Consider the following 25,865-nt stretch of genomic DNA (forward strand, 5'->3'; position numbering starts at 1 on the left):
ATTTCCGGATGCGCTGCTCTGTTTTTCTCCTGCGCCAAGACCTACAGGAAAATATTAGTGGGATAATACGCTATAGTAAAGACCTAACGCGCTATAAGATGGACCCAACGTGCTAAACAGTAAGCGGGGTGCGCTAGACTATTAACTAGATGCGCTAGGGAATGTTTCCCATGCGTTGATTCTTGTTTCCCGCAGACCTGCAAAAGTGGTTAAATTAAAAAACCGATTTGATATATGGGGTTGGGCCCCACGGTGGGCGCCAGAAATGCATACGGGAAAAGCGGGCCAATAGAACTTTAAATGCGAAAAATGAAGCCTAAGGAGCCTTGCTCACACATCCACAAGACTTCTTGGTGCAAGCTACGAAGTCATTAAGAATGACTCAAATTCCCAAGGTTGGTTCCATGGTTCTCTATCTCACAAGGTCCCTCAAACCAATGTCTTTACTCTCAGACCATTGAGCAAAGTGGTTTAGGGATGACAAATGCAAGAACGAGGGATGTTTTGGTTGATTTTAAGATGAAATGCATCCTAAGCTATGCATGATCCTATAAATGCAATAAACTAGATTATAAGATGACAAGATTAGTAGCAAGACTATCCTAGCATGCTATACTAGTCTATGATTAAGATAAATGATAAGGAAAATACTCTAAACATGCATATTTAGATTAATTCCTATTGAAAAGAGAGGCCAAATGATGAGCACAAATGATATATTAAAGCTTGGATGGATTTTAGTATAAGTATGATGCTAAAGACTTGGATCCCTAAAAATGGAGGATGGAGAGCTCTATTTATAGCAAAAATAGGGCAATGGAAGGCCAGGATTGAAAGAGTTAATCAAGGGTTGAGTTTGAAAGTTGGGAATCCATGTTTGCAATTTGCACCAATGAAATGGTGACAAATGTCAACATAAGGTCGGGTTGAGAAGAGAGGTAGGAAGCATTAAATGCTTGAGAAGACCTCATGGTTACCTTAGGGGGTAAGCGTTAAGGTTAGGTTACCCTGTGGAGTAGGTTGCCGGTTTGTGGGGGGTATAGACCTATAAATATGCATCATTGATCTACTTATGGGAGGGGTTAAGAGGATAGGGGAATGAGATAGGGGAATAATGAGATAGGAGAATAGATACAATAAAGATAGAGGCTTTGAATAGGGGATGTCTATGGCACACCTGTGTGATGTGCTTACCGGAAATAGCAGTTCAATTAATAGCTCAGATTAGCAGCTCAGTGACCTTATAGCTGGGATTCATGTTACCTTATAGCTCTGATTATCTACGATTAGGACAGTTACCTTCTAGAGTTTGGCACCGAGGGTTCAAGAGAAGGGGTTCATAATCCTATTAGAGTAAGGCAGTGCTTTCCTAGGCGAGAATTGATAGAGTGATACTGGAATGGGTTATCCAATGGATAAAGGTTTTATCCAAAGGATAAACCCTTGTGCAAAGGATTAAGGACTAACTATGGTCAAAGCAATAAATGCTTGATGAGACCCTTGGGTTACATGGAGGTTGAGTTTAGAGAAAATCTCTAATCATGCAAGAGGGTTGAGTTAACCATTAATGGTTTGGAAGAGAAAGTTGTTGGAGACTTGAAGCCTTTAATGGTTATCAAAGACTTTAAGGGTTTGAGAAGTGACTTCCCCTTGCTTAGGGATGTGACAATATTTAGGAGATGGGTTCGGCTAAATTAGAAGTGATTAGAAGAATCTAAAAGGGGTTAGGAATACGGTTTAGGAGGCAAGTGGGAGATGTAGGATTTTGCAAGTGGATGGAGAAATAATAGGATTTAATTGAAATAAAGTTAATTTAATTCAATTTTGTTGGGATTCCCTATTTAATTAAATGTAAATTTAATTAGAAGGTTTAGAAGAATAGATTTAATCAAATAAAATGATTTATTCAATTAAATGACCGAAAAGGGGGTTAATTGAATTTAATTAAATAAATTGAGTAATTTACTTAATTAAATAGAGGAGTGTGGATAATTTAATTAAATTAGATTTAATTAAATAGAGAAATGAACATAAAATATTCATTTAGGAATATAGTCATTTTTATACGTCTACAATAACATATTAGTTTCACAAAATACAAAGGAAATGCTACAGGAAATCCAAACTCAACCAATAAAACTACATGAAATTGTTATAAAATAAAAACACTATTTTTACCTTCATGATTTAAGTCTCATTATGTCCTAACTCCACTATTCCTGGTTGCAGATGGTGTGCTCTCAGACAAGCACCGGTAGCTTCCAAGATGGCATATGAAGAATGGACTGATAACTGATAGTTAACAGATTCAATGATATGCAATGCTAAATGATTTGCTATTTGCTTCAAGATTAAAACTCACGGATGCATAAGTTTTCACAAATTATTAGCTTTGAAAACCCACTTGAAGACTAACTCTCTCTCAACTCAAACTCCTGATCTTATAGACTTTGAGAGGATAAGGTGATGTGGCCCAGATCAAAGGTCGTGATCAAATCTACAGATTTGGATGGCTATGAGCAAAGGTGAAGGTTGAGAGAAAGGGGGAAGGAGAAGGCAAGTGTCACTCATCTCACCTCGATTGGGTTGTTGACTAAGGGAATCTAGGGATGGTTGGAGAAGATTTAGGCATAAGAGGACAAGTGGACTCAAGTCCTTCCTAAGATGTAGGGATGTTGGATAGAATATAGAAGAATGTTAGGAAATATGTGTACGCACACAATATTTCATTAAATTTGGAGGTTGAAGATAAGTGGTTGATAAATGTTTTATTTATTTTAATTTTGTTGAATTAATTTAGCCACATGATGGATGAGTTGGCAAGGGAAATATGAAGTGGAGATGGAAGGTGAGTTGGAAATGAAATTAAATAATTTAGGAAATCATTTAATATTTTTTGACTATAGCATAGAAGAATAATCATTAGATATTAGATATTCGAATGATTGCAGGAGATAATTAAATATTAGATATTTAATTAATTGATCAGAAGAATAATTAAATATTGGATATTTAATTAATTAGAGGAATAGGATAGATTAATTAATTAATAAAATATTTCAATTAAATTAATTAATAGAAAGACACGAAATGAATTAAATAAATTAATCTTTTCAAATTAACTATTTAATAGAAGAATAATTATTAAATAAATATAAAATATTTATTTAATTGCTCATAGCCAATTTTTATGTGTATTCAGTCATCTCTCTTGATGTGGGAGAATTTGATATTATTTAATCCATTAGCTATATATTTGTAGTCTTCTAACAACCAATCCAACCTCTAATTCCATTATACTGATGACAATTTCAAAATCACCCTCCACCCAAACATTCTTCCAGCATTCCTTGCAATCAATCTAAAGATATTTTTAAAGAGTTCTAGCTTCAACGATACTATTGACTACTATCCTTAATTTAAAGGCATAGATATCTAAAGGTTGTTCACTACAATCCCTAAACAAACCTCCACCTCTAGCTTTACTATGATTGGCAACCTTGTCATAATTGAGTTTAATCCAGCCATATCCAAGGCAAGATTACTTTCTCTTAACTCTTTTGGCACCCTGAGCAACATCCTTACAGCTATTCCCACCCAAACAACTAAACCTAGGCACCTATTTACTGAATTTGATTCCTCCTTGAACACTTCCCAATCCTCTTTGGAATGCACCTTCCCAAGTTCATTTATCATATTTTCAATCATATCCTAAATTCTATCAACCAGTCTCCCCTGATTTAGAAAAGTCCTTCTATCATTCTCAAGCCAAATATTTCACGCTAAGATTGCAGGAGTTGTATTCCAAATGAAATTAAGCCTTGAACTCAAGTTATTTAGAATCAAACTATCAACCAACTTTGACAACTTATGAGGGGTAACCCAATCTAGCCCCCACTTATTAATAATTCTACACCATAGCTCCCCCATTATTGCACAAATAATGAATAATTGATAATTATTCTCAAAACAAGTCTTGCACATTATAGACACTAAAAATCGATATCACCCACGTTCTTCATTTTTTACCTAATTGCGTGTATATAATATCATTATTCGCATGATCCAGTCTTGTTTTGCCTTTTCCATTTTCTGTCCAGTTCATTTCATTTTCTTCTTCAAGTCTAGGATTTCATTTTATCTTTAGCTTCATCCCCTTGGTGTTGATTCGTTCTCCCCTCAATTTGTTGTCTCGATTTAGGGTTTTTCGCTTTCTTTTTGGTCCTTTCGCTTCCGACTTTCCATTTTCTATCTCGTCGGCTTCACTTTCTCCATATTAGTGTTTAATGATTTTATTTTAACCTCTTCTCCAACCCCATTGCATCACATTCATCACTTTTTTGTCCATTGATCTGATTTACCCGTTGTTGCTCAATTTTACCGGTTTTACCTAATTTTCCCATTTTTCACTCAAATCTTTCCATTTTCTCTCCGAACCTTCTCAATTCTTTCCAATTTCACCCATTTTGACCAAAATTGACTTAATTTGACCCATTTAAGGTCTCCAAATGTTAGCTTGACTAATTAGCCCTTTTAGGTCTGATTAATCATGCCTTTCTTTTTTACTAATTGTTCTTCTTCTAATCTTTCATCAACTAAACATTCCCTTTTAATATTATTTAATTAATTTCAAATTTTATATTTCAATTAAATAATATTAATTATTTAATTAAATATTATATGCCCTATAGTTGAATAATTTATTTAAATGATTCAATTAGCTAATCATGTCATCAAAATTGAAAATATATCTTTATTTATTTAATTTTTTAATTATCTTCTCATATGAGGATAATATCTGCTTTTTAATTTTTAATAGCCTAATATCCTCTTTGATTTTTTAAAATCCATCCTTTTGAAAATACCTCATTCATTTTAATTTTTAATTCGAAAATGAGGTATGCATCCTCGGAAAACAATTTTTTTGTTTATTCTTTGCTTTTTCCTCATCACCTTCATTCTTCCTTGAATGGTAGCTTTGTCATGCGCTCAATCTGGTCCGTTCAGCTGATCAAAAATCTTTTTGATCTCGTATGTCCATTGAGTCTCTGGTTTTCTATAAATTGGGACTCCCCTTTCAATCAATTCATCTAACTTTTAGCATTGCCATTCTATTGAATTTTTTAGCAATCATCTAGTTTTCATGTATCTTCACTATGCAAGTTTAGTTTTTGAATAATCATCGAACTCTATCATTTAGTAATAGTCTTGTCAATCAATCACACTTCTAGTAAATCTCTCTATCAACCTTGCTTTCTTCATCTGTGCACCTCACATACAAAGAGCAACAAATCTACATTAAAGATGAAAGAAGCAATGAGGCCACGTTGAAGGAATGAGATGGTAACAGTTTTTTCTGCATTTCATTTCAAATCCTTGTTGGTAGGATTAAGATAGATCAATATGCTTTGATTAAGTGTTTTGTGATTAACTTGGTTGCATGCTTTTAGTTTGATTTGTGTTTCTAAATATTTCCGAAATCTTTTCCTCGTCTACACATAACACACCTGGATGGGCTAGCCCAACCCATCATCATCAACATGTCCCACTCTAGAGCATGTCAATTCCAAGCAATCCAAAGGAAGGAATTAACCTTTGGAAGCCACTTATTCTTCTAAACACTCTTCAAAACATCGGTACTAAAAAAGATACCATGAAAAAATAGAAAATTACAAGCAGAGCCAGTAAAGACCCTATTGTCCCCACTTCCTTTCCACGAGAGCTTATCCTCCATGCCAAAGATATACCACTTATTTAGTTTATCTTGGACTTCCCTCCACCTCTCACTCGTCTCTTTCTTAGTAAGCTTCATGGAGATCCATTATTGCTCCCCTCTTGCTCAGATATATAATGTTTGACCATCCACCCAACACTTGACTTCATAACCCTATCCAAAGGACAAAAATGTTGAAACTTCCTAAGAGCCTAATCTTCTAGCCAAGCATCTCTCCAAAAGAAAACTTTATCTCCTCTACCAACTCTCCAAATAGTATTTAGTCTAATAAGATTGTTGCAACTTATGAAAAAATTCCAAATACTACACACCTATTTAGTAAGACAATTGAGCAATCTAAGAGGTTTTGAAGGATATTCTGTAAATATTTGGCTTGCAACACCCCAATCCATAATTTATCCTTCTTCTCATTAATGGGATAAGCTATCTTGGCAACCAAGGCCTTATTCATTTTCCTAAGTTTCCTTAAGCCTATTGCACCCATAGATTTAGGAATGCACACATCCTCCAACTCACAAAATTGTATTTAAACACCTCATTTGCACCTCTCCAAAGAAAAATCCTCTTGATGGCCTCAAGAACCCTGGAAACCTTGATAAGAATCTAGAAAGAATACATGGTGTAAATTGGAATGGAAGCAAGGGAAGCCTTAATGAGAGTAATTATATTGGAAAGAGAAAACCACTTACTCTTCCAAGAAGCGAGCTTACTTTGGACCTTTCCCACCACAATCATCCATTCAACTTCTAAAGTTCTCTTGTCAACTAAGAGCATCCCCAAATATGAAATAGGGAGATAATTAGCCTCAAACATGAAAATCCTTGGAATTTCAAGACACTCAACACAAAAATCTTTCAAGAAGAAAATTTGAGACTTGCTAGAGTTAATTTTCTGACCAACTGCCAACTCATAATTTTGAAGCACCTTTTTATTCCTCTAGCCTCTTTATTCGACGCCTCCCTAAAGAGTAGAATGTCATCAACTAATTGTAGGTGAGTCACCTTGGGGATCACACTGGAGACTTGTAACCCCCTCAATTGCCCCACTTTCATATCCTTCTTAATAGCCTAGACAAGAAGCTCAACAACAATCAAGAACAAGAAAGGAGATAAATGATCACCTTTCTTCAATCTCCTTCCAACATTGAAAAAGCTATATCCACCATTGATCAACATTGCATAAGACCGAATGCACCACTCTTGGCATAGCCCAAATCTTTGGATAACCTTGGTAAGGAAATACTAGGAAATGCAATCATAGGCGTTATTAATGTTGAACTTTAACACCATACCTTGTTTCTTCCTCATCTTAATGGAGTGAATTGTCTCCTGAGAAATCACAATCTCATCGACAATTTGTCTTGATTTGAGAAACCCACTTTGCGCTTCTAAAATAATGGACTCCAAACACTTCTTCAATCTAAAGGCCATTACTTTCGTTACAATCTTCTAAATGCCATTTCATAAGGCGATCAACTCGAATTCAATGAAATACTTTGGATTCTCACTCTTGGGTGCAAGAGCCAAAAAGGTCTAATTCCAAGCTCTCATCATGACCTTTTGTTGTTTTCACTCTTCCTCAACTCTCCAAACATCTTCTTCTACAATCTCCTAGAATCTCTAAAAGAGCTGACATGGAAGCCATTCAAGCATGGGGCCTTCATAACTCCAAGAGAGAAGGAAACAAATATAATCTCTTCCATTGAGAAAGGATCCATCAAAATATTGTTCATTTCCTTATCCACCAAGGTTGGAATATTGCTCAACAAATTACCCTGCGCTTGTACAGATTTATCTCATCATCTGCGCCCAACTACTCCTTGAAACATAAAAAACTTTATTTCCAATAACAACAATGTCACCCACCACATTCACATTAGTGAGATGGATCTTAAGTATCTTGCTGAATTGCCTCATAACATTTGTTACTAAGTGGAAAAACATAATTATTGTCACCTACTTTCAACTACTCAATTCCAGACTTACGGAGCTATAAATTTTCCTCTAATATGAGAATCCATACCAGTTCATCAAGATTTTTTATTTCCTTCCTTATGAGATCCAAGGTAAAACTATGCTCAACTACCTCCCTCTCTTTTATCTTCAAATCATCTTCCACTCTTATTTTTAAAAAGATCTCCATTCACTTTCTTATTCCAAGGTCTATCCAATTTCCTAGTCTTGTTGAGTTTCTTAACTAATGCATATCTCTGAATCCCCCTAACATCCATACTCCACCAACCCTCCAAATCCTTATAAAAAATAGCGTGTTCATACCAAAATGTTCCATTTTGAAAGGTGTAGAAGTTGATGGTTCAATCTCACAAGCCAATAATCATCTACAAGCACACTTCTTGTCACAAAATGAAGATCAAGCAAGAATAATTTGTTCACAACTTGAGAATTTTGTATTGATTTCACAAAGGAATTATGTTGCAAATGAATGAATTGTTATGAAAAGGATGAACAAAATCCTAAATGCAAACTCTAAAGCTAGATTAAATTAGCTAGTGCCAACTGTCAAAATCATAATGAATGAGACAACTTGAGATATAATTTGCCCAATTTAATAAAAGGGAAAAGTATCTAAGTTTAGCTTAAGTGAATAAAGTAATTTGAGTACCTATTTAATTAAATAATTGTATATTTTCCTAACTACTCCAACAACCCCTTAAGATTAACTTAGGGATGAGCTAAAGAGACAATTATGAATGCAAAGATGCAAGCATGAATTAGTCAAATCAACAAGGCCTGATTGGGTACTCATGTACAAACCAATGCAAGTCTCCCAAACAAGGAAAATGAGAAAAACCCAATGGGAGTAAACTCCTCTCAAAAGTGAGAAAAAGGAAAAAAAGGTACATGCGACCAAGCATGAATGAATCCAAATGTTTCCCCAAGTACTAAATCAATCACAAAAGTATAATCAATATTCTTCAATATGAGAGAAAGTAAGAGACAATGTATCCCCCCATAAGATAGAAGCTCCAGTTTCAAAGATGAATGCTCAACGACGAATACTAATGAATATCCAAGAGCGACAAACTATATTCCTTTGGCTGGTAATAAACAAATCTAATGGTCAAGACAGAGGCAACTCCATGAAAGGAGATTGAAGGAATAGTCTTGTGATGTGTGCCATAGAAGATTGCTCTAACTGTCTACATGTCTCATACATGATATACCAAATCAACTGAAGCAAGATCAAACAACTGTGAAGATACCCGATGAACAAACTTTGAAGGCATTGCTAAATATGGGATGATAAGAATGCTCAAGATTAAAATATAGAGGAATGAAACATCCTCAATCACATCCCCGATGTCTGGATTGCACAATGTATCGAGCAACCTTGCAATATCTCACAAGTACTAATCCTAGAAAGAAATAAATGGAAGAGAACTCTTAACCTATTGAACTAAACTAGTCTTTGAAGAAGCAGGGTGTGGAGGAGAAGGCCCAACACAAGTCTCAGGAACCATGGTAGATGATTGAAGCACACATAGGTTCAAGTGACCAAAACTCTCAAATATTTGATCCACTATAGATGTATGAGAATGCGGACTAGTCAATGAAATTGCATGCTCAATGGGAGCAAAATGAGAGAACTCATATAAATGAGATGCATGATCAACAATCTCGACTACAATAATCTCTCTATTGTGTATGGTTTTGATAAGTACTGAATCTGGCATGAACTCTACTATCTTACCCTACTCATTGTGAGTAATCTAAACTATAGAAAGGAGATTGGATGATAAAGAAGGAACACATAGTGCATAATTATATGTGTCATCATCAACCTCAATAGAACCTCTCCCAATAACACTCATATATATGTTATTACCCATTAAGATGTGTGGTAAAGTGCAAGGCTTGTATAAAGAGAACATACCCATAGATAAAGTCATATGATGGGAGGATCTAGAATCAAGAAGCCACCTACTCAATGAAAATGCGTGGGTGTAAAGAGAGCATGGCCTTTCATCTTGTCTTCACCACATGCTATAAAAGTGGACCCGAAATATGTAGGTTGTGAAGTGGTAGAAGAAGATGGACCAGATGAAGGTGGTTCAATATTATGCTTCAAGAGAAGGTTTTGAAGCTCATCAATCTTCTTTACATAACATTGATACTCATCATATCCTTATTGCAATATGCACACTTTGGTTTATCCTTCTTAGATGAATACCTTTTAGAAGAGGAGGAAGAACTTGAAGAATCATGTGATTGTGTGTCCTTGGGTTGCTTATGTGACTTGGAATCCTTGTGTTTATGTTTATTTCCTCTCCCATGTGAAGCCTTCTTATTTGTGATTCCCTAGGATGCAAGAAGAGTATGCAATTTGGTAGACTTCAATCAACCCATTTGAATCAAATTTGTTTTCTCTTGAGTCAGTTGTGAAGCAAACTCATCAAGTGAAGGCATGGTGTACTTAGAATCAAATGCATCTTTGGTGGCATACAAGGTAGAAACAAAAACTAAATAATTAGGACCAACTTTGTCAAGAATAGAGAGAATCAACTAAGAGTCCTCCTTCTGAATACCACACTACTACAACTATAATTTGAGAGACTTGAGTTTGGTGAATAATTCCTAGATGCTATCAAAATTTGATTGAATCAAGCCAATAACCTCATTCTCCAATTGAAATCCCTTCAATGCATCTCACTTCACCGATAAGGACTCCAATGTAGTCAAAGGTATAATTGGGTGTGGTGCAAGACTCAACACGAAAGAGAAGATTTGAATACATATGCATGAATAACATCCCCAAATCCTCATCACACCTATTGAACCACTTTATGTTTTCAACAACACCTGTACGCTCAAGTTTTGTACACATGGTCACTTTGTATCCCCCCTATTTCTTTAGATTGATCTCCATTTTTTTTTAGCCATAGTAGTTTAATAGAGGGAAGCGAGTAATATGTTTTGGATCCATGATAAATTATTGAAAAAGGTACAAAGATAGATTTATAGAACAATATGGATCCTCTCAATGCAAAAAATTTCACTTGGATCTTAAAAAAATAAATTGATTTGCACATTTTCCAAGAAAGGAACCCAAGAGACTAGATCTAAAGTTTGATTAAAATAGTAGATGCCTAGTGAATATTCTAGAAAAATAGGCATAATATTTATTTAGAGGTTTGAATAAGCTCTCTGATGTCACAAGAATTGTGCAAAATGAAGTTTGAATGTGAAAGTAAAGGATCTCAACATAAAATTCAAGATCTGCTTTACAAGTCTAGAGTGAAAAATTGGAGTACAATTAGGAAACAATACTAGCAAAATTGGATCAAGATCAAAACCAACTTTTCAATGATATCTTGTTTGCTCAATTTCGACATCATATGCAAAAGTTATCACTATTTTATTAAAGGTAGGTCAAAAAGCCAAAAAGAGGTTAAAAAATGGATTATTCTATCCATGAAATATTTTAATAGAATATTCTCATGGTGGGTAGTGATAGAATATTCTCCTAGTGCTAACAAAATATTTTGTGCACATGTGTCAATGATTGTATGAATCTGTACAAATGATTTTATTGGGAAGTGTGCCCAAAAAAATGCCCCAAAAAATCAATTCCATGAATAGTTGATTTGTATGTTTTTGGCCACTATGAACACAATGGCAAGGTCTGTTTCAATGTAAAATGCCCAAATTTTTTGCTAACACCTGGATCTTGCCTCAAAACATGTGCCATTAAGAAAAAAAGACCCCATAAATTAATTTCTTAGAATTTTAAGAAAGGAGTGTGGATCTAGAGGTTCTTGAATGTTGTGAACGCAATGGTGTGGTCCATTTTGCTCCAAAGTGCCCAAATTGTTCACTGACCCTAAATCTTGCCTCAAAATGCATGTTCATATATAAACTTTCCCAAAAACTTAACAACTTAGATTTTAATGAAATAACAACCTATCTATAGATTTTGGGATGTTGCCAACACGATGGTGACCTCCATTTGAGCCCAAAGTAACACAAAATTCTCTCAAGCATGGATCCCTCTAGAATATGGACAAGAACTTAATAGATACACTCTGATACCATGTAGAAGTTGATCATTCAACCTCACAAGCCAAGAACTATTTGCAAGCAACCACTTGTCACAAAATTGAGATCAAGCAATAATAAAATGCTCAACAAGCTAAGAATTTTGTATTGATTACACAAAGGAATTATGTTACAAATGAATGAGTCCTTATGAAAAGGATGAATAAAACCCTAGATGCAAACTCTAAAGCTAGATTAAATTAGCTAGTGCCAAGTGTCACAATCATGATGGATGAGACAACTCAAACTATTATTAGCCCGATTTGATAAAAAGAAAAAAACACCTAAGTTTAGCTTAAACAAATAAAGTAATTAAAGGACCTAATTATTTAAATAATTGGACAGTTTCTTAATTACCCCAACAAAAGGGATCCTTGAAGGTTTTTCATTTGAGGTGATATTCATAAGAGTCAGCCAATGATCTGAGCCTCCAAATTGTATAATATTTCTAAGACAAAGCTAGCAAATGACAACAACTAATTAAAATTTAACAAGAAATTGATCCAATTTGCAAAGAAAACTCTCGACCCCTACCCTTTTGTTGCTCCAAGTAAACCATCCTATCTTTGAAAAAACATAAGCCTAAGTTGCTTGAGAGTTTGCCTCCTTTTCTCTCCTCGAGAAAAAGAGTGGCATCAAAGTCTCCCTTAATCACCAAATTATTCTCCAAAACAGTCCCCCTAAAATCTTTCATCCTATCCCAAAAAAGTTTCCTATCGTTTTCCAAATTATAACCATGGAGATATTAGTAAGGACCAAATTGTTGAACCCTTGAATATCTTTGAGCTTTCTAGATAAAAAGTGGTCTGTCTTGTAATTCGACACCCCTGTAAGCCTAGATTTATTCCATACCACTACCAAACCACCCGAAGTTCTAATACCATCCTCATTGAGCCCTTCCCCATTCTTCCAAATCTACAAAATCATCTCAATCATGGAAGAAGCGTCCACCTTGGTTTCTTGTAGAAGTAACACATCAAGGATTTTAACCTCCATCAACCGCTTAAGCAAGTGACATTTCTTTGGGTCATTTAGGCCATACACATTCCAATTGATAAATTTCATTTCTTTTGTGACACTACGAGGTGCTCGCCTCACTTATTAACATACTTGTTCAAGGTGTCATGTGTGGCATTCCCAATATCCACCAATGCATTGTGCTTAACTTTGCTAACATTTATTTTTTTGCCATTGGGATTGACCCCTCCTATATCCATTATAAGTTACTCTTCCCCTTCCTACCACTTCTTATCAACACACTTCATGAATTTTCCTTATCCTCAACAAAAACACCATTTCCCAATTTCTCGTCTTCCTCCCTGATTTCTTCCCAAAAATTTGTCATGGGGATGCTCTCCTTCAATTGGAGAACTTTAAGAGGGCTTCCTTTTCTACCAGACCTAGGCAAGCTATGGGGATCCTTATCCAAGCTTCCCTTACTACTTTCGGTGGATGTAATATCAACTTATCCTAAATAAAGCGAGGCAGAAGGGTCATGTAACAATTCCTCTAAATCCTTCCTCGAATCAACTGGATTCTTTGGAGTAGGATTAATAGCTTATTGTCCTCTAACCTACGCCTTGACACCTTTGGCCATCTAGAGAGAAAGAACTAAGTGAATGAGGTGTAGAAGTTCACTCTCTATTCTCATTAGAAATTCCTTGGTTGTTAGTATCCCTACCACCACAAGAATCTCTAGCATTCATAAAGCAACACTTGACCAAGTGGTCAACCCTTTTGTATTTGAAACACCTAATGGGAAGGCACTCACATTCAAGCTCCTACAACTACTCACCCAAAACAAACGAAAGACTAATTAAGTGTCAGATCAACATTCTTAGATCCATATAACACTAATTTTGACATAGGAGGCCACCTAACCACTAGAATTTAGATTTGAGCTATAGATAAAGCCAATTACCAATAAACTTAAAAATTTTCTCAAATAATAATTCTTATGGCAATTTGAACATTTTTTATCCAGATCAGAGCCTCCTTAATAACCTCCACATGGGGTCAAAAACAGATGTCCATCTCTTAATTTATAGCTCTATGTTGCCCATAACTAGGGTCCTTCCTTTAGCTCACTATCTCTTTCAAAATCTGACCGAAAGACGATTTACAAGAACCCTAAAGCCAAAAAGAAAACTTATGGGGAAAGTTCGACCCATTTTTTCCCAATCCAAACCTTTATTTTATCCATAGAGAGCCAAATCTTGACAAGCTTGGTGATAAACACATGCTTCCTTAACTTTTTAACCTTTGAGTTGAGGAACTCCTTTGGGATGCAGATCTGTGAGATTTCATTTGAGTTGTCCAAATTGACGCTGTCAATGAACATTCACAAACCACTCAAGGAGGCATCATTGAGTTCAACATCAACCTCTATGAGTAGAGTCCTTAAAGCCCTCCCTTCATCTAGCTTGATCGTCTTACCATCATCCACTATTTCTCCTTCTTCCTTGCATTCACTCACATTAATTGTTCCTTTGTTGTACTTAACCTCCAAAACTTCGGTCTCCCTTGCATTTTGTCCCTCTTTTGAAATTCACATATTTGCTTATTTCATTCAACAACTACTAATTATTTTTATTTCACTTCATTCCTTTTATTCTTTGTATATTATTAATTTATTATGCTTGTAATATCTTTATATTTATATCATATTAAATTTTTAAGAACATTAAGATTAATATTGTTATATTATTATAGTTAGAATTGATATTTCTTCCTATTTGTATCAGATTATATTTTCAAGAACATTAATAGTAATATTATTATATTATTATATTATTATATAATTGCCCACTAGATTTAAGAATCCTCACGCCTAAATTTTTTTGTTGGGAAAGTTGTCGTTGCCGGTAAAGGTGTGGGTTGTGGTCTGGAGTGCTCACACATTGTTTAAGAATTAAGATCCCAATGTTGATGCTGCAAAGAAAGAATATGATCTCGAAATAAGTTTGAAATTGAAAGTAAGTGGCTGATGATAAACAAGAGATAGATCTAGACCTTCATGATTAACAACAAAGGTAGTAGAGGTGGGAGCAGGTATCCTCAATGGGACTATGGTGTCCTCATCAAATGTGTGTGTTCATCTTTCTCCAAATCTTTCTTCATCTAGAAACTTAGATTTTCTAGAGTACAACCCTCTCAAAGGAAGTGAAATATAATAATATGTAAAAATCAACGAGTTCATCATTTTGGTTTGATGATTATTCGGTTCCAAATCTCCCATTTTGGCTTTGGCAAAGGTTGCAGAATCCAACTTCATACCTACAAAGGGTATTTGGTTGAAAGTTTCTAAAACCTTTCAACAAATCCATTTTGTGCATATCCTTTAGAAGCATTCTATTTGATGACCACTTTTTGAGGAATAGTGTTGCATGCCAATTCTGTCAAATGACTCGCGTTCTTTTTTTGTGCTTCCACCTTTTGCATACTTGTCTTTTGAAGTAGATAGAACTACAAAATTGATGCCATAGCCCATTTTAAAGCTTCTATTTCAGTACAAACCAAAGGGGTACTCTTAAAGGTCGTGGAGTTCTACGCTTACTAAGTGCATTTTCTTGAAAGTTTCTAAACCTTTGTAAACACATCCATTCAATGTATACCCTACAAACTTGACATTCCATAAGGTATATCTCTTTGAGGTAATTTGTGAAGCCAAATTGGACTCTAGATAGATTGCACCATGTTGTCCATGGTGCCAAGAAGATCGAAAAAGTTTGCTATAAAAATACTACAAAACCCCACCAAAGCAAAATTCCTTTTGAAATAAATCCTATCTTCCTATAGTTGATCCTTCAATCTATCCACAATAAATATAATTTAAAATATCTGGGTTGTAGTGCTGCAAGATTCTTGATATCGAGACAAATATTTTTGTAGCCTTTTGAATTAACATATTGAATGCAAGTTAAAGTTTATTTCAGGTGGAGCAAGGAATGTTTTTATCATAAAGTCACTTCATTGCAACACAACACAATATGGATGAGTAAATGGAACATATTTTTTAATTTGTGCCTCATGACTAGTAAGGAGATAAAGGCTTTTGTGATGGATAAGTTCCACAAGCATATTTGGTGTAAAGGGCTAAGGAGAAAGAATAATTATTATATCAATGACTTCAATCCCACTTTTGACCATCATCAAAAAGCATATATAGGGGTTGATATTTCATGGGGAGCCAAAATTTGCATAGCTCATTAAAAACTTACTCTCATCAACTTCGTTGTGAAATTGGACATTGGAAAAGACCAAAAGAAGTTTAGGAAGAAATAGTGTGTATTTTTTGCACTTTCAGGCATGTGGAAACATAAAAGCATTTCATTTTCGAGTGTGACGCCTTCAAGGATAGCAGAGATAGTTATGCGCATATCTTGACAACTAGCTCCTAGTATAATTTATTTAGTAAGGGATTTGTTGAGAAGTTAGGGGCACTCATCATCACCTTGCATAGGAAGAGGATGAAATTGTAAAATTCGATTTGATAAGGCAGTCGATCCCATAGGTTATTTTTAGCTTTGTGGACATTAATATTTCTTCTTCTTCTTTAGAGTTTTAATTATAGTTATGAACGATAGCAAAACCACCAATAATTTTGGATTTACTCTTCATTGACATCATAAATCATAAATTTTCATTGACTTTAATTCATAATTTCAATTTATAACATAATTTTTTCATAACTCCAATTCATAATTTCGCACATTTGATTTTTTTTTGTTGTTGTTGGAAAACGTGTCATTGCCTATAAAGTTGTGAGTGCTATTAATATCATTGATTTTTAATAAGCAAGATGTGTGTAAATTTATAAAATAATTATATTATTAGTCTTGTCTTGTACGAATATAAAATTTCTCGAGAAAAAGAAGAGAGAGCTGTAGTAGGTTGAGCTCTACAAAAGTGACAAAAATGTTCTCAAATCTATTAATTACAAATGGAAAACAAGGACAAAAGCCTTGGTCTTGCTAAAGCATACAAATGGAAAATTGGAGCTTTATTTGGTAAATTTCAAGATTATTTAAAGAGCATGTCAAAATTAATTAATCTTATGAAAATGTAAAAAACTTTCAATGATTATGTATATTATTGTTTTCAAGCATAAATTTGTGAAAACCTGCACAAATTTTGTATGTTAATTATTGTGAGAAGCATAAATTAGTGAAAGCTTGCAAAGATTTTGTAAATAATAGTAGGTCATAAATTTTTCAAAAATAATCAGTCAAATTCTGGAAATTTGAGATATGGGACGATTGCCCTTCTCTCCTTAGGAGTCTTTTCAAAATGAAAAAAAAAAACTTAAAGCAGTTAACTGGTAAGGAAATGTACCAAATACTATAAATTCTACCGAGAGTGATTAATTCAAAACTATTTTTTCACGCTAGCTCAAAGTAATATTTAAGAATTGTCTCCAAAAAATGTTCTAAATTAGCTTGATTATGGTGTAGTTGTCACCAAAACGTCACACCCATGTCCCCACTCGTGACAACTTTCTAATTAAGTTGCATCTAGAAAATAGGATTTGGGATGATTTTAATAAGTTTAATTAGTCTATAGTATGGATGAAATTATCCCAATTATAGTCTAGATAATTTTAGAACACACAAAATTATCCCAATTCCTATAGTCTAAATGCAACTTAATAACTTGCAATAAATTCAAATAACTATTTCTCAATAAATTGTCCAAGCAAATTATTTTTATCTCTAAGTGGTAGCTATAACGAGGGCACTCGTAAGGGAATAACTCAAGCTCAAATCTCTTGCCCCAAAAAACAACACCATAACTATAACAAACATTATGAAGTTGTGAGACTAAACTTTTTACATTCTTCTTCAAAGGTTGTCTAAATCATATGTCTTATTTCTACATAGTATTTGTGTAATTATTTTGGCTTCATTTAAGTTATGAAGGGAGTGCAAGAGGAGCTCCAAAATTGGTTATTGACACCTATCGACCCAATTCCCAATCCAATCCTTTTACACCAACTTAAGTTATTCACAATACATGAATCTCACTTTTCCAAATTTTCATTGTGCAAAAATCCACTCCGAATCATGACAAACTCATCTATAAGAAATCAACATAAAAAATAAAGAATAAGTATATTTACTTCAGTCAATTTCCATTACATAATGTCAATTATATATATGTACTTCAGTCAACTTACTCTCTCAAAATTTTGTTTGGAAGAAATCACCTCTAATTCATGACGACTTTAATTCATGACGACACCATCTGCAAAAGGTGAACATCAATATCAACCACAAAGAAGACATATCAACCAACAACATCAACTACAAAAAAAAAAGACAACAATCCTAGCTTGAATTATATTTACTTTAGTCAACTTTCGTTACATAACACCTTCAAAATTTCATCACTCTAGTTCCATCCTACTATTACTACTTACCCACTATTCCCATCATGACAAGATCATCTTCAAAAGATGATTATCAACAACAAAAAAGACATATCAATGATCAAAATCAAATCTGTGCACTATAATCTATTTCATGAATTAATTGTTTCCTTACATTATAAAACAGCATATAGTGAAAAATCCTAAAGTATTTATAAAGTGGATCTCAATTATTAATTTATGTTTATTATAAAGTGTTATAAATTATTATCATTATTAAATTCACTTCTCATATTCTTTGATATTTGTATCTTTTAATATATAATTAACATATATTTTACTATCCAAATAACCATTACACCTCCTTTTAATACAAGTGCTTATTTATTTTATAAAAATATATACCTGTATCTTCCCCATTACCGTTTGGCGCCTTATTATCATTCAATTCCAGAGCATTGTATATCTCGAAGCTGCTGATTCAGGGCATTTTGTTCGAAATCGGAGCAGGATTAGTACAATGTTAACAATCCAGGTAACTTCTCATTTTTCCTTTTCACCATTCTTCTTCCTGCACCCTCACTTGACTCGAACGTGGGTCTAAATGCCCTGTTTACCGTAAATTTAGCATAGACCCACTGAACGAAATGGCAAAATTTGACTACCCCTTTTTTCTAATTATATGAATAATCAGTCTTAAGTTTTCGGGGCGTTATAAGAGCTTTGTAATCCTCATTAAAGCTACATTTTCATGGAAAAAATTACAGAGAAAAGGGTTATCTGGAGCCCAATTTGAGACGTAATGTCGAAGGTTTAAGAATGCTTATAGTTCAGAAATAAAGAGCCCAATTTCATTTTTCCCATATTTAAGGCTTAAAAATTAAGAGCCCAATTTCGGTTTTCTTATATCTAAGATTTAAGAATATTTATTTTTCAGAAATTACGAGCTCAATTTTTTTTCTCCAATAATTACGGTTTAGGGATGTTTATTACTCGGAAGTTAAATATAGGTACTCATCTTTGGGAAGCTGGCTTCGGAGTGCAAGTCCCTGGGTTAATGTGTTGTTACTCTTAGATGCAAACATGAATAGCAGTTTCAGCGTCATCAGCTATACACTGGACTGCAAATGGACGAGCAGCTATACTATGAATTTCAATTAGGCCAGCAACCAAGGTGGTGGAGCGCCCCAGCATGCTAATAAGAGATAACTAGGTTCAAGTCCCAGTTTGTTCATAAATTATCTAGCGTGTTCTTTTGGTTACAACTGCACTTGCTTAGAAAAAGTCCTTTGACGAATGCGGAGTACTTCATTATTTCTCTGGATGGTTCCTGAGTGGTGCATTGTCCACTCTCTTGCTTGTCAATGACAAAAGTTAAAATGAAATGAATTAGAATTGACAGACGAAAGTGCCTATCTTAAATGGGTCACATTGATTTGATCGCCCATAGTTGAGCTTAGACCGTGTTGGATGGAGAGGATGATTTTATTCTTGTATGAGAGGAAGAAATCTATCTAGTCTTTTTTGCAGCCTTGACTTACCTAGGCTCTTACAAATCTCTCGGTACAAGAGCACGCAAGTTATTTAGGTTGTGGTTGTCATCCATGTCTTGTCTGTTAATCTACAAGTTATTTAATACAGTGGCACATCCCTATGATGGAATTTGGATCCATTAATTCTTTTCTCTGAGTGGGAAAGTATGCTTAGGGTCAGTAAGCTCAATTACTAGCATTACTTAATTTATTTTGGCTAAATTAAAAATAAAATACTAGGATTAGATGGATTGGATTGGTAATGTTTACCCTGGAAAGCTAACCCGTGCCCCTAAACTCTAATACGGTAACACAAAAAACGACAATAGACATTCATTAACTTACAGCCTATCTTCAAACAACCAATGCTGCTGGCATTACAATCTGGCAAAAGTGCAAGTGACCGCTTCCTCGCTCATTGTCATCGTTCTTTTTGATTTTTGTACTGTAAGGAGAGAGTTGCAATTGGAAGTTGAACGCAGAACAGCAATATGATGATTGGTTTGACTAGTTCACAAAAATATAATATTATACATCATAATTATAAATGTCAATAATAACTCATGGATATTAAATGTCCTTGTACTTAGTATTGGTTGTGTGGTTTTGGACCTTTTGTGCACAAACCATGAATTTTATAAATATGTATTATTCATTTATATAAATTTTTTTCTGACATTTCAATGCCGTTTTGCACTAGGGTTCTTGGGTAATTGACCATTCTATTACCCATTTTCTGGTAATACATGCTTGATACATGAGCTTTGTCCAATTGAAACCCAAATAATTACAAGTTTGAACACTATATAAGATAATATGTAAAGTTTCCTTCTCCCACAAGGTGGTCGCATACACTCATGAGGTGCTCTGTGACCTAAAAACAAATTACATAAAATTACAATAAATGAATTAAATTTTAAATTATAATAATGATGTATACTATGCTAAATTAGCACACCGTGTCAGCATGGTGCTGTAGCATCTTGGAGTGACATGACATACAATTAGATAGTTTAAATTTCATAGTCATGTATGCACAGTGGGTCTTTTCTTTTGTTCTTTGGGAAGGTTTACAATTTACATCATATCAGCTTCTTATGCATTCGTGACAGAATGAAAAGAAAAGAAAATTTCTTGTACTCAAAATTACAACTAGTTAAAACAACAATGAAGTGAAAAGAAGCTCCGAAAAGTGGCAGCAAGGTAAAACTAACTTAAAAGCACGACTTAAAAGAGCCCAACTAATAGGGGGAAGGAACCCAATGCAGGCAAACCCTAACATGTTAGGTCTATAATTCTATGCAATGAGAAAGGAAGATCTGTTACAAAAAAATAGAAAAATATAGGGCCCACATTGCTGGTTCAGGTTTGGTATGGTTGGGTTTGCTTGTAATATATATAAAATCGTTAATATGATGAAAAATCTATAGCCAATTCTAAAGAAGGTCAAACATTGGAAGTCTGAAGAATAATACGAAATAATATTTGTACCATTATAGGATGAAATGCACTTAAATTTCCAATTGTTATGAAATGAAATATGTGGTAACATTTCCATTTAGCAAAGCTTGAAATTTGTATTGGAATGACCAAATAGATGTGTTACTCTTGGATCTGGTGTGTATCATTTCATATCAGATATACAGACACCGATAAATTTCTCTCTTCCAAACAAACTCTAGTAAATATTGCTTACCCTATTTTGTAGTTGTTACTGTACAGTTAAAACTTGGTTTTATGCGTAACATTTTATGTATACTCTTGTTGGAACTCATTTATCTACTCTCGTACTGAAGTAGGATCTGTAATTGGATATCAAATAAACCAAATTGCTGCACCATAATATAAAAAGATGCACAGCAGTTCCTAACCACAGGTTCACTATCAGGTACAAAGAAATATGCATGCTTGGGGAGAGAAGTTAAGTAGTTGAACTTGTTGATGATATAGCTTCGGGCCTCATCCTTCTATTGATCCAATTAAGCAAATAAATAATCCTTGTCTACATGCATTTATTTGGAACCGTTTTTTTAAGAGGTGCTTCACTAAACGGTCACCACCTTTTTGTAAGTGAGACGCATTGGTTTGCAAGAGGCTGTCGATCTTAAAGAGACACATTGGTTTGCAAGGGGTCGACATCCCTTGGAGAGACGTGTTGGTTGATAGAAACCATATCGTGGTGTATTTAAAGAAGATGCTGCCCTCTTTATGTACACATCGAACGAATTAAGACAAGTCCGTGTTACTTCAGGGAGATCAACATTGATCAGCAGATCAAGGAATACATCAGTTCCTTTATTAGTTAGATTGTGATCAAGGAACACATCATTGATTATATAATCGCACCTAGGAGAGGTGCTATCCAATCGTAAAGTAGATTTTCTGCCTTATTCAATATAATATATGTGATATATTATTGGCTGTGTTTTTCTCCCTCAAGAAGGAGGGTAAACTGCTGTGTTAATTGTCTATTGTGTTGTGTATTTCTGCTTATTTCATTTCTGATCTTAAAATTAACATTGTATTAGAGCGGGCTTAAGAAAAGATCTGATCAGACTTGTTTTAAGCAGTCAAGTAAACCTTTATCTAGGGTAGATCTTGAAGGCATAGTATTGCAGATCTAAGGTTGCAAATTATTTCTGACCTAAGGGCAGATCTTTGAAGGAGAATTTGTGCGGAAAAAGAAGATGGTGAATGGTGTCAAGGTAGAAGATAGGCTTGATGGAGCCTCAAACTTCAACTCTTGGAAACCCAGGGTACTCATTGCATTAGAGGAGAATGATCTTCTTGATTTCGTGGAACATGATATGCCCGAGCCTTCTGATGATACTGAGAAAATCCAGTGGACGAAGAATGGCACGAAAGCTAGGAAGATCTTGATAGACTCTGTGATGAGTCACCTCGTACTGATCATCTCCAAGTTGAAGTCAGCTAAAGAAATGTTTGATACTCTAAAAGGCATGTATGAGATCAACAACACCAACAGAGTCCTTGCTTTGAGACAATAACGTCACCATGTAAAAATGGATAAAGAAGATTCAGTCATCTCATTCTTTATGAAGATTGCTGATTTGAGAGATCAGTTGAGCGCTATTGGGGACATAATTGCAGACAAAGATTTTGTTATGTTGGCACTAGCTGGTCTTGTTGAAATGTGGCGACTGATCAGCAAAGTACTGTACACTCAGCACGTATCCTCGCCGGGGTCTGGGTTCGGGCCGGGCCCTGGGCAGGGGTTCGGGGGCGGTAGCCCCCGAGAAATTTTTTTTTGCCGTTTTTGTTGATGAAAACCGACATTGTAATAAAACCCTAAAAAAGGCCGACTTTGTTTGTTGCCCTAAAAACGCATGTTATAAGCGGCTAGGATGCTTAAGGCATTGGAAGGTTGATCTACTGTTTTTGCTGGATAATAAGAAAGATTGGACGGCTGTGTATGGTGGACGTAACCCATTCTGGGTGAACCACGTTAAATCTTTGTGTTATCTGTGTCCTGTTTTATTTCTTTATCTTTTGTATTTAAATCTGTATATAATTGTTAGTTCATATTTGCTCCGGATCTGCTTGAAACCCTAACAATTGGTATCAGAGCGAGGTTTTCTGTAAATTGGCAGGACTTTCAGATTTGAGTGGGAGCAATGGAGGATTCCAAATTCAAGGTCGAAAAGTTTAACGGCCAGAATTATCAGTTATGGAAAATGCAGATGGAGGATTACCTGTATCAAAAGGATTTGTGGCGGCCATTGGAAGGAAAGGCAAAGAAACCGACCACAATATCAGATGAAGAGTGGGACATTTTAGATAGAAAGGCACTGGGATCCATTCGATTGTGCCTTGCGGCGTCTGTAGCATTCAATATAACAGAAGCAAAAACGACTGTAGATTTGATGGCAACATTGGCTAAGCTGTATGAGAAACCCTCGGCTTCGAATAAGATATTTCTTATGAAGCGTTTGTTTAATTTGAAAATGAGTGAGGGAGGATCTGTAACGGAGCACTTAAATGAATTTAATACAATTACCAGTCAATTGTCTTCGGTAAAAATTACCTTTGCAGAAGAGGTTAGGGCTCTCTTGATTTTATGTTCTTTGCCAGAAAGCTAGAATAGCTTGGTTATGGCTGTAAGTAACTCTGTCTTTGGTAAAAATACTTTGGTATTTGATGATATTGTTGGTGTTATCCTAAACGAGGAAATGCGAAGGAAAAGCACAGGTGAGACTCCAACATCATTGGGTAGTGTTTTGAATGTGGAGAACAGAGGAAGATCAAAGGAAATAGGAAAAGGCCCTGGGAATGAGAAGTCACGAGGGAAGTCAAAGAAAGGACGCTCTCAATCTAGAGGAAAAAAAGATTGCTGGTACTGCGGAAAGCCTGGTCATCTAAAGAAAGATTGTTGGTCTCGGAAAAACAAAGAAGGAGACAAAAATGAAAATGACAGTAAGGAAGCTAATATTGCAAGTAATACTTTACAAGATGCTTTAATCTTATGTTTGGATAATGTTAATGATTCCTGGGTAATAGATTCTGGGGCTTTATTTCATGCTACACCCCATAGAAAATATTTTCTAGATTATGTTCAAGGTGATTTTGGACAAGTATATTTGGGTGATGATGAGCCCTGTCAAATTGTTGGAAAAGGAAAGATAAAGATCAAGTTGCAGAATGGTAATGACTGGTTTCTGCAGGAGGTAAGACATGTTCCTAATTTAAGAAGAAATTTAATTTCTGCAGGGCAACTAGGTAGTGAAGGTTGCATAGTTACCTTCTCAGACAGTATGTGGAAGGTCACTAAAGGATCATTAGTAGTAGCTAAAGGTGCAAAGGTAGGCACATTATATCTGTGTACTGGTAACACTTACTCTACCTGAGCTGCTACAGATAAAGTTATTGCAGGGACAACAACAATAAATGTTGCAAGAACAGATTCGATAATGTGGCACCATAGGCTTGGGCACATGAGTGAGAAAGGGATGAAAATCCTTCACTCCAAAAATCTATTGCCAGAACTAAAGAAGATTGATTTAGAGTTCTGTGAAAACTGTGTTTATGGTAAACAGAAAAGAGTCAGATTTCTCAAGGTTGGGAAAGAGAAGAAGAGTGAGAAGTTAGAGCTTGTACATTCAGATGTATGGGGACCGGCTCAGGTATCATCTCTTGGTGGCTCTTGTTATTATGTTATTTTTATTAATGACTCAACCAGAAAAACATGGGTATATTTCCTAAAACAAAAATAAGATGTTTTTGAAACTTTTAAGAAATGGAAAGCTTTGGTTGAGAATGAGATAGGAAAAAAGTTGAAGTGTCTCAGATCGGATAATGGAGGTGAGTATTGCAGCAAAGCATTTGAAGATTACTGTTCCTTAAATGGGATTCGAAAGCAGAAGACAGTTCCAGGAACTCCACAGGAAAATGGTGTGTCAGAGAGAATGAATAGGACCATCATGGAACGTGCGAGGAGCATGAGATTGCATGCTGGATTGCCCTTACATTTTTGGGCAGATGCTGTACATACTGCTGTCTATTTGATAAATAGAGGACCTTCAACCCCTTTGGATGGTGGTATTCCAGAGGAGGCATGGACTGGTAAAAAGGTAAATTATTCTTTTTTAAAAACTTTTGGTTGCGAAGCTTTTGTCCATGTTGATAAAGAAAACAGAACCAAGCTTGATGCTAAATCTCAGAAATGTACCTTCATTGGATATGGGATAGATGAATATGGCTATCGGTTATGGGATTTTGAAAATAAGAAAATAATTAGAAGTAGAGATGTTATATTCAATGAGAAGGTTATGTATAAAGAACAGATGCAGGAAAAGAAGCATGAACAGGACAAACAAGAATATGTGGTGTTGGATGAGATTCCTGAAAATGAAATGCCACAGGTACCTGATGCTCAGCAACAACAAATTGTCCCACAAACTCCTGCAAGTGTTAGACGTTCTACGAGGACAAGTAGAACCCCTAAAAGATTTTCTCCTTCTTTGTATTCTATTTTATTAACAGATTCTGGTGAACCAGAAGAATATGAAGAAGCAATGCAGGTGGATGCCAAACAACAGTGGCAGCTAGGCATGAAAGAGGAGATGGACTCCCTGATGAAAAATAAGACTTGGGACTTAGTTCCTTTACCTGCAGAAAAAGGAGCCTTGCCTAACAAATGGGTTTATCGACTGAAGGAG

At 35.0% G+C, this 25,865-nt stretch overlaps 1 protein-coding gene across 3 annotated transcripts in view; it reads left to right on the forward strand.

The window, feature by feature from the left end:
- The first annotated feature begins 18,550 nt into the window (after positions 1 to 18,550).
- LOC131028835 (uncharacterized) overlaps positions 18,551 to 25,865 on the forward strand; it is a 246,320-nt gene continuing 239,005 nt past the window's right edge. For all 3 annotated transcript variants that reach the window (XM_057959189.2, XM_057959188.2, XM_057959190.2), the window contains exon 1: positions 18,551 to 18,692. The gene's annotated coding sequence lies outside the window, so the exon portion shown is untranslated. The remainder of the gene's footprint in view (positions 18,693 to 25,865) is intronic.

The sequence above is a fragment of the Cryptomeria japonica genome, chromosome 5 (assembly GCF_030272615.1).
Source record: "Cryptomeria japonica chromosome 5, Sugi_1.0, whole genome shotgun sequence".
NCBI lineage: Eukaryota > Viridiplantae > Streptophyta > Pinopsida > Cupressales > Cupressaceae > Cryptomeria > Cryptomeria japonica.